We start from the raw sequence: 14,480 nt of genomic DNA, 5'->3' as shown, positions 1-14,480 counted from the left end.
AATGGAGCCCACATTAAAAGAGTTTCATTTTAATTTATCTAAACTGTAAATCTTCTATACTTATATCCCATTTATTGGTTCCTTGTTGCTAGAGTCATTTTATTCTTGGTTTTCATCATGAAGAGCGATATGCTACTTCATGAGCAAAAGCTGTGTATGCTGTCGTGATTTCATTGTGATGGGTAGTTTCAAATGTCTCCCCAGACACCCTGTTATTCCAAGTCCTCAGGTGGCACAAAATTTACGTACAATCGAAGGATACGCCGAGAAGATGTCCAATACTGGCTGTCAAACAGTTTTCCAGGACACACTTCATCTTATTGAAAAAGAGCAAAAACTCCCCCTGGAAGCAGTAGTGTTCCGCCTTCATATTTATCAGAGAGGGAAGTTTCAAATTAATATCTCTCATGCTTTTGCTGGGCTTCTGCTATTGAGCATAATCAGTCAGCTTCCCCTGAAAAATCATTTCCCTCGTGCCTACTGAGAAAAGGGGCTCATTCCAAAATCGTAGTTCATTCCTGGTCAAAGCAGTGGTATTTGCGCTGTGTGTGTGTCCTGCTTATTGATCATCAAGCTCGTATTAATTTTTTCTTTGCTTTAAAAATCCCGACACATTGAATCGCATGCTCAAAAAACAGAGGAACAAAATAGAGAGGAATGGTTAACAACTAAGGAGGGGAATGGGCTACGGGTGACAAACTTCTAGCGCATTCGACAACAGCAATACCTAAACCAGCATTGAAGCAGAATGGTTTAGTGGCACAAATTGCGGCCGCAAATTTACTCACAGAGTCAAAAACTAAACCCCATATCGCACACAAATAAGGACAAAAGAACTGAAAAAGAAAGAAAATTTGAAAAGACTGAGACTTGTTGATTAATATTTTAGCAATGCGCAGCTCAAGGGTAAAAAACAAATAAAGGCTGTAATGTACTTAAAGCTCAAAAAAAAAACATCGTGGTCGACGAGCTTTGGGAGCCAGAAAGCAAAATTAAACGAGCGTTGCGTCTTCTTCAATGTACAGAACAAAATTTATCTACATCGACCGGTAATTACACGGGTTTAGGTACCGAGGTAACGTCATGGAAGGATTACTCTCCAGCAGCAAGGCGCCTTGCGTTTCGCTTTTGCTGAAAACCGTTAATGGAGCACACATTAACACAGTTTCACTTTAATTATTCCAAACCTTAAAGTGTCTCCATTTATGTCTTATTTCTTTTATTCCTGTTGCCGGCGTCATTCTATTCTTGCTCTTCGACCTGAACGGTGCATTATTACTTGACAAGCAAATGCTTTTTATGCTGTCGTGATTTCAGTTGATGGATATTTCTAAAATACCCTCCAGACAACCTCTTATTTCATATCCCTCAAGCGGCAGAAAAATAAAGTGCAGTCGCAGGGTACCCCGAGAAAGATATGTTCATTACTTGCTGTCAAACAGTTTTTCTGGAGACAATTTATCTTATTGCGAAAGAGCAAAAACCTTCCATTGAAGGAAGTGTGTTCGACCTTTATTGTTATCAGACAGAGAAGTTTCAAATTCTTATCTCTCGTGCTTTCTCTTGGCTTCTTCTATTGGACACAATCAATCAGCCTCCTCTGAAAAATCCTTTTCCTCGTACATACTGAGGAAATGGGGCTCATTCACATATCGTCGTTCATTCCTGGTCAAAGCAATGGTATTTGCGCTGTGTGTGTGTCGTGCTCCAGTTTACCGCCTTTTCCGAGCCATGGACGCTGACGCTCGACAAGTTCTGGCTGCTTGCTGCTGGAAGCTGAACGAGATGCAGTCAAGCCGAAGGGACGTGAGCCTCATCAAGAAGATCTTCGTTCTCCTGATGGCGCGGAAAGCCGCAAGATTCCTGGAGACGCAGTTTGGCGACGACTCCTTCAGTGATTCAGACGACGACGACATTGTTGTGCTCGTATGAATATGGTGCTTTGAAATATTTAAAGGGGATGAGACGACAGCTTCCTTAGTCTTTAGAGGTCCATACTGAATTCGCTGTGTGGAACACAATGACAAGAGCCAGGAATGACGTGCAACAGTGCTTCCCGAACGCTGTGTGAGACAAATCATCAGCAAAATTTATAGCAAAACACCATCGCGGAAAAATCTTAATAAACAAAGTGATCATCATCGTGGTACACATTTTTTCTTTGGTTTAAAAATCGCAACACAATGAAATCGCATGCGCGAAAAACACACGACCAACGAATAAATTAGAGGATTGATGAGGGGCGGAGGCTACGGGTGCCAAACTTCTTGCACATTCCAAAACAGCACTATTGAAGCAGAACGATTACCGAGCAAAAATGAAGGCCTCAACTTCATTCACAGAATCCTAATTTAAATCCCCTGATGCGAAGAATTAATAGTATATAAACTGAATCAAAAGAAAAAGTGAAAAGATAGAAGCCTGTTAGATAATATTTGACATAATGAGCAGGCTAACGGTTAAAAACAAATGAACGATTTAGTGTACATGAAGCTCGCAGAAAAATAATGTGGTCGATGATGTCTGAGAGATAAAAAGCAAAATTAAGTGAGCGTTGCGCCTTCTCCACTGTAAAGAACATAAGGTACCTAGATCGACCATTAATTGCACGGCTATAATTACCGGAGTAAATTTTTGCGTGCATTAGAGTGTAGCAGCAAGGCTCTATGCGTTTTCTTTTTGCCGCAGACCGTTAATTGAACACAGTTTGATTTTAAGTTATGCTAACTTTAAATTCTCTATATTTTGTCTTAATTCTTATTTTCTATTTGCGGCGACATTTCATTTTTGGTTCTGAACATGACGGGTACTGTTACTTGATAAGCAAATCAGTTTATGCTCTAATGATTTCACAGTGACGGATATTTCAAGATGACTCCCCAGAAAACCTTTTATTTCCAAGGCCTCACATGGCAGAAATATTGCCGCGAGCCTTTGCAGTGTTTGTTTTGACAGTCTTCCAAGCTTCCGGCACGCTGTTTATCGCTTTGTTTGCTATGCAAGACGTGACTAGGTTTATCTCGATTGATCTAATTCAGGCAGCGCTGATTCTACGTTGTTCCCGAATGTTCTGGAAGCTTTGTACGCTTGATTTCTAAAGTTCGCTATAAGCTCTCAATTGAGCATTGCCGACAGCGGCTGGAATTCTCTCCGACGACCGCCGAGCACGCTTGTTGCTATGAGGCTACCGAGTGATTCAGTCCATTGTTGGAGCAAATCAGCCCAAATAAAGAGTTTTTTTTAGACGCCATCTTCGCTGTCGTGTTGCTCCTCGGATTGCAGTCACAACAGTATTATGTACTGTCGCAGTGTACCCCCAGACGGAGATGTCCGATACTGGCTGTCAAAGAGTTTTCGTGTAGACAGTTAATCTTATCGGGAAAGAACAAAAACCTTCCCTGGAATGAAGAGTGATGCAGTTCAATCGTTATCAAAGATGCAAGTTTCAATCTTACTCTCTCCTGCTCTTACATGAGTGAAACAGAGCGAAAGAAGACGCCCGAAAGCGAAATGAAGAATGGACCGCACAGCGCGCTGAACTGACATTTGATTTTCATTAAACAAAACGCTCACAATATATGGGATGGCAGTGGCACAAATAATCACACACAGATCAGATGCCATCCTTGTGCGCGTTTTGTGCGCGTTTTTTCACAATAAAAAACAGTTGTCAGTTCGACAATCTTTCCTGTCCATTCTTCATTTCTCTTTCGGGCTTCTTCCGCGCTGTTTCACTTATGTAAGAATGGACCAACTAGCTTCGCGTAGAACACCGCAGTGCAGGAGTCTACCCAGATGACGCCTTTTAGGCTCGTCCATGGCACGGAGGCCACGACCACGCTAGACGCCATACTGCCCAACGGTACCGAAAAAGAGAACGTCGACGTCGGCACTTACCTGCCATGCGCAGAAACAGCTTGAAGGCTTGCCCATTACGGGTCAGAGATCAGCAGCTGTCCGACGCCAAACGCTACAACCTACGAATACGAAACGCGGAATACAAGCCGGGGACCAAGCCTGAGTTTGGACGCCCATTCGCCGCCGTGGATTGAGTGAAAAGCTTCTGCGCTGCTATTTCGGACCTTACAATGTTCTTCGTTGGCTAGGTGAACTGGATTATGACGTCATCCCTGACGCAATGACTGCATCCCAGCGACGCCGCGTACGACCAGAAGTTGTCAATGTCGTCTGTCTGAAGCCCTATTATGCGCGATAAAAAACGCTGCATTTCCACACTCTGTGTTCATTTTCGCATGATCCGTTTTATTGGTTGCTGGTCGCATAGTTTGTTTGAATGCATCGGGTCGATGCTTCTCTGAGAGGGGAGTAATGCCGCGAATCTTTGCAGTGTTTGTTTAATTTTCAAATCTCCCGGCCCGCCGCTTTATCGCGTTGTTTGCGATGCAAGATGCGACCAGATTTATCTCGATTGATGTCATCCTGGCAGGGCTGATTCTGCGTTGTTCCAAAAAGTTCTTGTAACATTGGACGTTTTATCTCGAAAGTTCGCCATCAGCTTTAAATAGAACACGGCAGACAGCGGCGGGCATTCTGTTCGACGACCGCCGGGCACGCTTGTTGCTACGCCGCCGCCGAGTGATTCAGTGCATTTTGAGCCCAAGTGAGCCCAAATACAGAGTTTTCTTCAGACGCCATTTTCGCAGTCGTTATGCTCTCCGCACTGCAGTCACGACTTAGTGACAATATGACGTAAATGCGGTGGCCGGAGATGAGGTTGTAACTTCCGCTGATAGTGTGCTTTCTTCCAAACGCAGTTTCTTTCTCGTTGGAACATCTATGCAATAACCAATGCAGCAAACGACCTCTGTTTTTCTCGCAAACAAGGTGGAAGACGTTACCAGACCCCCAGGAACTGAACCAAATTGTTGATATGTGTTGTTATTCCCTACAGGGAATACAATAATTAATGACTTATGCAGAATAATAATAATAAAAATTTGTTGTAGGGGAAAGGAAAAGGCGCAGTATCTGTCTCCTGTATCGTTGTAGACCTGAACCGCGCCGTAAGGGAAGGAATAAAGGAGGGAGTGAAAGAAGAGAGGAAAAAAGAGTTGCCGTAGTGGAGGGCTTCGGAATAATTTTGACCACCTGGGGATTTTTAACGTGCACTGACACCGCACAGCACACGGGAAGCTTAGCGTTTTGCCTCCATAAAAACGCAGCCGCCGCGGTCGGGTTCGAACCCGGGAACTCCGGATCAGTAGCTGAGCGCCGTAGCCACTGTGGCGGGTTTGTACCAGTTTCCTGATTGCACTTTCACACTGGTAGCGTCACATCAGTAAAACATGCCATCATTGAGTTTCCACTGGGTAACCGCAATGCAGATGGTGCCGACTAGCAACAAATCATCCCCGAAACGGTCATTTCGAAGCAGTAACACCAAATGAGCTTCAGAGATTTATCAGATTAAAAGGCTCGCAACTGCCTTGCAATGGACGCTACAGTCCTAACGTGCCCAATGAGTCGAACGTGCATAATTGCGCAGAAATATTCAACCCATATAAATTCAAATATATAAATTCAGAACAGAAGATATTTCCCATCAAAACATTCAATACACCAACATGGTAATGCTTGGAAACCTCATTTATGTTATCTCGGTTTTGTAGAAACAGGGGGCATGGGTCAATAGCCGTCCCTCCTATATTTATATCCCCCCAAAAAAAAACAATGCAGGAGAAAAGAACCTTCCGAAAGACGGGGGAAGATCCTTTTGTTTTTTAACTGCGCTACAACGATTGAAACTATCGAATCTTCAAAGACAAGCATTCCAATTTTTTTTTCGGGAATAGAATACAGATTGACGTCGTTTCCTTTGCACACCAGGCTGTTCTTCTGATTTATTTGCTCTCTGCTATGTGAATCCAGACTAAAGTGTTTATTTAGTGGTGTGCATTTTTCGTCCACCACATATTTTTCTGCGAAGCCGCCATAAACTGGACCCTTAAGCCCGGAGTTGATGGCGTCAATCTTGGATTCGTCGGCCAACAAGCTGTGTGTGGTCGTACGAAAAACTTCTGATGAGCTTAACGTAACCCTTCCTTCCATCCTAGAAGCTCGGTGACCATGCGTGGTTTTCTTTTATTGCATAATTTCTGCACTCAAGCTCCGTTCACTATGGTCAGAGAACAACAAAGGTGTGACTACAACGCGCCAACTCCGGTCAAAGCATCCAAAACTAGGTCTTCGTTTGGTATTTTAGTAGACTATATTGAAGTATTTATTGACGCTTTGAGGTATTGAAGTAGACCTGCATTTGGGGACAATACTTCTCTTCGGCAAAAATTGCAATTTTTGTTATGTTCTCAAATGCCGTGCTTCTAAGGGTGGTGAATCAGCAGCAGTGAATATTGTCACGCCGTGGTGATGGCATTCGAACGAGCGATGAAGACGGACAAAAGGTCTTCCAAAAACAAAACTGTTTTTGGACTGACTTCCGCCCACAATGGACTGAATCACTCGGCGGTGGCGAAGCGACAAGCGTGATCGGCGGTCGTCGAACAGAATGTCCGCCCCTGTCAGCCGTGCTCAGTTTAAACCTGATAGCGAACTTTCGAAATAAAGTGTACAAAGTTACTAGAACATTACGGAATCACGTACAATCAGCTCTGCCTGGCTGAGATTAATCTAGATAAATCTTACCGCGCCATGCGTCCCAAAAAAAGCGATAAAGTGGTGTGGCGGCAGATTTGAAGAAGAAACAAACACTGCAAAGATTCGCGGCACTACTCCCCTCTCAAAGAAGCGTCGACCGGATGCATTCAAACAAGCAATGCGACTCGCAGCCGATAAAACGTACCATGCAAAAATAAACAATAGTAGTAATAATAATAATAATAATAATAATAATAATAATAATAATAATAATAATTGGTTTTTGGGGAAAGGAAATGGCGCAGTATCTGTTTCATATATCGTTGGACACCTGAACCGCGCCGTATGGGAAGTGATAAGGGAGGGAGTGAAAGAAGAAAGAATAAACAAAGAGTGTGGAAATGCAGCGTGTTTTAGCGCGCATAATATGGCTTCAGACGGAAGACATGGACAGCTTCTGGACGTACGCGGCGTCGCTGGGATGCAGTCATTGCGTCAGGGAGGATACCAAATATCCAGTTCACCTCGCCGACGAAGAACCTTGTAAGGGCCGAAACAGCAGCGCAAAAGCTTTTCACTCAATCCACGGCGGCGAATGGGCGTCCAAACCCAGACTTGTCCCCCGGCTTGTATTCCGCGTTGTGTCTTCGTAGATTGCGGCGTCTGGCGTCGGTCCTCTGCTGGCCTTTGTTCCTTAATCGGGCAAGTCTTCGGACGTCTGCGCGTTGATGGTAGGCGGCGCCGTCAACGTTCTCTTCTTCGGTAACGTTGGGCAGCATGGCGTCTAGCGTGGTCGTGGCCTCCCTGTCATGAACGAGTCTAAAAAACGTCATCTAAGTGGTCTCCTGCACTGCGGTGTTGTAGGCGAAGACGACGTAAGGCAGGATGAGATCCCATGGTTTGTGTTCGGCATCGACATACATGGCGAGCATATCGGCGATGGGTTTGTTCAGGCGCTCGGTCAGTCTGTTTGGTCTGCGGATGGTATGCAGTTGTCCTCCGGTGGCTGGTTTCGCTGTATTGCAGGATGCCTTGCGTTAGTTCCGCTGTGAATGCGGTTCTTCTGCCCGTGATGAGCATATCGGGGGGGCCGTGTCGGAGAAGAATGCACTCCGCGAAAAATTTGTCGACTTCTGCTGCTGTTACGTTCGGTAGGGCTTTCGCCTCGGCATAGCGGGTCAGGTAGTCTGTCGCTATGATGATTCACTAATTTCCAGACATTGACTTTCGGAAAGGACCAACAGGTCCACGCCGATCTGTTGTTATGGCCTTGAGGGAGGTTCAATGGGGCTCAGAAATCCTGCTAGTTGGGTGGGAGGGGTCCTTCGTCGCTGACAATCTGGGCAGGCTTTCACATAATGTGAGACATCGGCAGACAGTCGGGGCCCGTAATACTTGTCTTGAATGCGGCGGAGGGTGCGAGTAAAGTGATGTCCAGCTGTCGGCTGATCGCATGAAGCCTGTAGAACTTCTTCGCGCAGAAGAGGGCTCGAGTGTGCAAGCCGTCCCAAACAGTCTTTGAGGTTCGTTAGCCAACACAGTGAATGGTGATCACTGACGACTGTAATAGGGCGGCCGTATAAACACGGGAGAAATTTGGACACTGCTTACACAATTGGGAGGCATTCCGTTTCAGTTGGGAATAGTGCGCCTCTGAAAGTGACAAGGCGCGGCTTGCGTATGCGATTACGTGTTCGGGACCATACTGCCACTGCGCAAGGACCACACCGAGGCCGAGTTTGCTGGCGTCTGTATGCAGTTCAGTGCCGGCTGACTCGTCTAAGTGTCCAAGAAAGGGCGTGCTTTGGAATCGAGTGCGATGGTCCTCGAAGGCCTGTTGTTGCTCCTGGCCCCAGAGGAACGGTTCGGCATCTTTCTTGAGTCTGGTGAGGGGCACAGCGAAGTGGGAGAAGTTCTGCACAAAACGCCGATAATAGGTGCACAGGCCCAGAAAGCGGTGCACACTTCCCTTATCGGTTGGTACGGGAAAAGCAGCGACGGCGGTTGTCTTATCGGAGTTTGGCTCCCTTCGCACTCACGATGCGGCCGAGAAACTTCAACTCCTGGAAAGTGAAGGGACACTTTTCGGGCTTGAGGGAAAAAGCGGTCGAACAAATTGCTGCGAATGAAGCGCGCTGGCGCCTCAGGTGCTCTTCGAACGTGGCACAGAATACGACAGCGTCGTCCAGGTGCACGAGGTAAGACTGCCACTTTACATCGGCAAGCACGGTGTCCATCATCCACTGGAAGGTGGCAGGAGCCGAGCACAGGTCGAAAGGGAGCACCCGGAATTCGTACAGACCGTCCGGTGTAACAAAGGTGGTCTTTTCCCAGTCGCATTCGTCCACCTCGATTTGTCAATAGCCGCTACGCAAATCTAGTGACGAGCAGTAGGTGGGGTGGCGCAGCCAGTCCACGGAATGATCAATGCGTGGCAGCGAATAAACGACTTTTTGGCGAATTTTTAATTGTGGCATGCAACTATTATGTATGGAAGATTATCTGCCCTGCTCTTTTTTTTTCTGTATATGAGAAAGAAGATCAGCCATCTTCTGCAAAATACAATATATGTTGATGACTCACCGCTTTTACTCCGCTGTTCGAATTGCTAACGTATGGCATCTCACATAAACAACACTTTGCTTGACTTACACTCCTTGAGTGCGATAAATTTTTAAAATTTATGCTAAGAACACTAAAGCAATTTTTCTTTGCACCGGGGGACTGAAGTGCAGCTTTACGCTCAAGTTTTACTGTTTTTAATGAGGCCATGTAAGTTGTAGATACCTCAAAAATAATAAATATACTACATTTCTCCTGTTAATGGGGGCTCTCACCCCGTCAAGTTGATCAATTTTTTCGATTTTTCGAGCCCCCTTTATCTTCACGGAAATAGGATGTCATCTGTTCTACTCACAGAGAATTGCGTCCATTATTAATGATGATATGAAAAAGCCTAGCCATTTATGCTCAGGAAACATGGAAAGCATAGAAGGTAACGAAAGCATAGGAAGCGAGGAGAATATAAGATTTGGGCAAGCATGAAATGCATTTAGGTTCCACTTTCGGTAAATTAAGGGGAACGTAAAAACATGAAGCTGAAAATGAGGCAGTACCTCGCATCGAACATGAGGAGGACCTGATGCTGAATCCGAGGGCGAGCTTATCCGAAATATAAGAAAACTTTCCTTCCGAATGCTGTGCAAACGTTCGGACCCGCAAAGCAGAGAACAAACGTTCGGACCCTCTCACTGCACGGCGATGAGGTTGGCCGAGTCTGCATGACGTGCACTCAGGACGTAGACATTTGGACGTTTGCAACGCGCATACGTACACACGCGCGTATGACACCACACGGAACACTGTACGGTGAACGGTTGCATCATAATTTTGATAGCAAGGCATGAAATTGAAGGCGCATATGTTGTCGTTTCGAATCCTTGTCGCAAGCTATCTTCTAGCTTGACTAGCACATGCAAGATATATGCAACGATAAATATTATGACACCACCCGGAACACTGCAAACGGTCTCAGCATCATTTTGTTAGGGATGTCGGGAAACTACCGCCACATGCAAGTAGGCTAATGCCGAGTATACATATAAAAGAATGACATATTGGACCGTCTGAAGTGGCGGTGTTCAGCTTGCAGTCTGCGTCATACGGCCGCTTGATGACGCCGCCCTATTTTTCACAGAAACACACACACCGCCGGCTTTTCTCGCAATGGGACAAGTAATATTTTTCCATTAAAATTCAACCCTGAGTGGTACGTATTTAAATAATAATAAATAATAATAATTGGTTTTTCGGGGAAAGGAAATGGCGCAGTATCTGTCTCATATATCGTTGGACACCTGAACCGCACTGCAAGGGAAGAGATAAAGGAGGGAGTGAAAGAAAAAAAGAAGAAAGAGGTGCCGTAGTGGAGGGCTCCGGAATAATTTCGACCACCTGGGGATCTTTAACGTGCACTGACATCGCACAGCACACGGGCGCCTTAGCGTTTTTCCTCCATAAAAACGCAGACACCGCGGTCGGGTTCGAGCCCGGGAACTCCGGATCAGTAGTCGAGCACCCTAACCACTGAGCCACCTCGGCGGGCGTATTTGAACCGGCAGATCCGCGAACTGACCAGCTTTACTTCCCTTTTATTTGGACAACTGGGTCATCACAGCAGTCTCACGCTGCGGGCGCAGCTGTCACGCTGTGCTTTGGATAAATTCGTATTCATGATCTTTCATTCGTGCGTTGGGCACCTCAAATGTTTGCCAAGGTCGATAGGCGGAAACTGATTTTTAGAAAAGGAATAGAGCCGTCGACCTCGATCTTAAGCGAGCATTGACACAATCTCCTCTTCTTCGGATGCCGGCGCTGGCGTCACGGATCAACACACACCAAAAGCGGCAAAAGTAGTTAGAGGCGCGGTCGATTGTTCTGAAAAGCGACGCGAGTTTGCCTACCACCTGTGAGCCATCCTGGAATACGCCACATCATTTCTACTATGCATTTCAGGCTTACATCACCTCTTAACGACGAGATAGGCTGTGGATTATTTTATTTTTTTAAAGAAAAATTGGTTATTTTCAGTAAGGATAACAACCTGCGCGGTTGAAAGAGGATTACTGCCGCGATTTTTCTCCATAGGCATTGTAGTCACCTACCGACATAACGTCTTTTTATGTGCTCACAGATACGTTCCTGCAGAAGTTCAAGGCCACCTTCGGGAATATCTTAGATACAGACTAATCTTTATATTGTTTCCTTGATCTGATGACTACTGCATGACATCTGGCATGCAGTAGAAGGCCTTCTTGGCTTTCATCAACCGTGTATACTGCAAATTTTTATGCCATTGTCTTATCACCGCAGAGACGCATGCAACAGTTTTTTTAGAAAACGATAAAAGCAAGGAAAGCAACGCCAACTCATTGTAACCAATGGTGTTCGTCTTGAGTCGAGTCCTTGTCTAAAAAGTTGCGCCGAATTTTGTCTTTGTTGCCGTATGAATTACCAACAAACTCATTCAGCCGTGCTCGCAAGCTATCCATACCATGCACTCATATTTTCCCAGGATATTGTTACGGTACTACACCACGCCCTGATCCTCCGCAGCGGTCGTCGCGTTGAATCCATAGTCGCTAAGCCGTCCAACACACCTCCGGCCACAGCGTCGACCGTTGTCGTGGCACAGCATCGCGACCCGGGTACCTTTTGTGGCACCGATGATGTCGATGTCAAAGACTGGCTAGCCATGTATGAGCGTGTGAGTAAGCAGAACCGCTGGGACGCGACCCTCATGCTTGCTAACGTGACCTTCTACTTGGCGGGAACACCGCGCGTCCGGTTTGAGACGCATGAGGAAGACCTTACCTCTTGGGCCACCTGTAAGCAGAAGCTCCGCGACTTATTCGGCAAGCCAATTGGACGCAAGCTCGGCGCTAAAAAAGACCTTGCTTCTCGAGTTCAGTCATCCACCGAGTCTTACATCTCTTACATCCAGGACGTCCTCGCTCTTTGCCGTTAAGCAGACAGCGCCATGTCAGAGACCGACAAGGTGGGCCACATTCTCAAGGGGATCGCTGACGACGCTTTTAACCTACTACTCTGCATAGACTGCGCAAAGGTCGACTCCATCTTCCAGGTATGCCTGCAGTTTGAGCAAGCCAAACACCGCCGCATTGCTCCCCGTTTCGACCGCCTTCCGAGCACGGCGGCGACATCCTCCTGAGAAGACCTGCCAACACTGCAACAGCCGTCCGATCCTGTCAATTTAACCCAAATTCCACGGAGAGATCTGGAGGCTATGACTCCCGTCGCCTTCGCGCCTCAGCCGCCTGACGCTACGATTGCTCTGATCCTGGCCGTTCTTCGCCAGGAGTTCGCGAACGTGGGCCTCAATTCTGGCCTGCCCTCTGCGTCGCCCTGTACGCCAACCAACGCTCCGTTGGTTGCTGCTGCTTCACCGACTCCGGCCATCCCGCTGCGATACCGCTACAGGAATCCTGTGGACTGGCGAACCTCAGACGACCGGCCAATCTGCTTCACCTGCTCGCGTGTCGGTCACATTTTGCGCCACTGCCGTAGCCGTTGGTTTTCCCCACCTCACCATGGCTATTGTTATGGTCGTCGTCTAGACTACGCACCCAGCTCTATGATCGTCGTGCCGAAAATGGACCTCGTTCTTATTATGATCGTCGTGCCGACTACGGACCGTGCCTGATGTCTTCCCGTCCTGAGTTATCACACGCCGACTTTACGACCCACGCCTGCTGGTACAGCCAGCTCGCCTTCACCTCTGATCCGTCGCTCCCGTTCGCCGCAACTTCAACGCCAGTACACTCCGCCCTTACCTGGCTCTCATTCGGAAAACTAACCAATGTATCTCCAGGAGGTGACGCTTCATTGACGACCCGTTCCGAAAATCCTCTCCAGACCCCCGCTCGTTGCTGAAACCTTCTAGATATTTCCTTGGACGGTGCACCAGTTACGGCTCTCCTTGACACTGGTGCTAAAATTTCTGTCCTGAGCTTTTCCTTTCACCGTCGTCTGAAGAAGCTTGTGACACCTGCCGTTTCCTGAGCCGTTCGTGTCGCCGACGGCAGTGCTGCTGCCGTCGTAGTAATGTGCACTGCGCGTGTGTGCATTGTCGGTCGTACTACAGCCGTCCTATTCACTGTGCTCGACCACTGCCCACACGATGCCATCCTCGGCATCGATTTTTAACGACCCGCGCGGCGCTAATTGATTGCTCCACGGACCTTCTTCGGTTGGACGTGCCGCTCTGCTCTGAAAGCGCCGATTCTAAGCCGCCGTGCCGCTGAATTTACTCGCCTGCGGCGCGATGCTGCAGTCTATGTTCCAAAGTCCCCGGTTCCCCCCGTTCCTGATGGTGCCTACGTCACTTACCCAATCAAGGACGTTGTCCGTCAGCGAAGCGTCATCTTTCCACACACCGTCCTGACCGTCATCGGTAACCGCACCTACATTCCGATTCTAAACTTCAGCCTCACTGCTCAAGTTTTACCCTGTGGAATCGCACTAGCTGAACTATGAGTGGGCTTGGTGACACCGGTTACAGAAGGATGCCGATCCCGATTTTTTTTTGCCCAGATCGCCTGCCGGGCGCACTTCGCCGTGGGAACAACGGACCCTCCGTTCGAAAGGACTCCTGAGGAGCATGCGCCGACTGACCTGGTCATCATGCCATCGCCACGGCTCACCCAAGAAACAACGCCCTACGTGCATCAAGCCTGTCAGCGTATCAGCTCGGTGACATCATCGGATAGCGACCACTTCAGGCATAAATACTGGACGCTTTTGCAAGATTCCTTCAGTGGGCTTGGTGACACCGGTTACAGAAGGATGCTGATCCCGATTCTTTTTGCCCAGATCGCCTGCCGGGCGCACTTCGCCGTGGGAACAACGGACCCTCCGTTCGAAAGGACTCCTGAGGAGCATGCGCCGCCTGACCTGGTCATCATGCCATCGCCACGGCTGACCCAAGAAACAACGCCCTACGTGCATCAAGCCTGTCAGCGTATCAGCTCGGTGACATCATCGGATAGCGACCACTTCAGGCATAAATACTGGACGCTCTTGCAAGATTCCTTCAGTGGGCTTGGTGACACCGGTTACAGAAGGATGCTGATCCCGATTCTTCTTGCCCAGGTTGGTGACAAGTATCTAACTTCTTCTATTAGAGATGATACAGTCATATTGACGGTGTTGCCAAGCCCACAGTGTTTTTTTTGGTCTATTATGTGACTGTTTACATGTGATCAGGTTATTGCTACTAACATCCGGAGACATAGAGCTAAATCCTGGTCCTACTTCGAGTCTTAGACACAGTTAAACAACCAATT

This window comes from Amblyomma americanum, chromosome 2 (assembly GCF_052857255.1).
Source record: "Amblyomma americanum isolate KBUSLIRL-KWMA chromosome 2, ASM5285725v1, whole genome shotgun sequence".
Taxonomy (NCBI): Eukaryota; Metazoa; Arthropoda; class Arachnida; order Ixodida; family Ixodidae; genus Amblyomma; species Amblyomma americanum.
Note: the sequence above shows the minus strand (reverse complement) of the source record.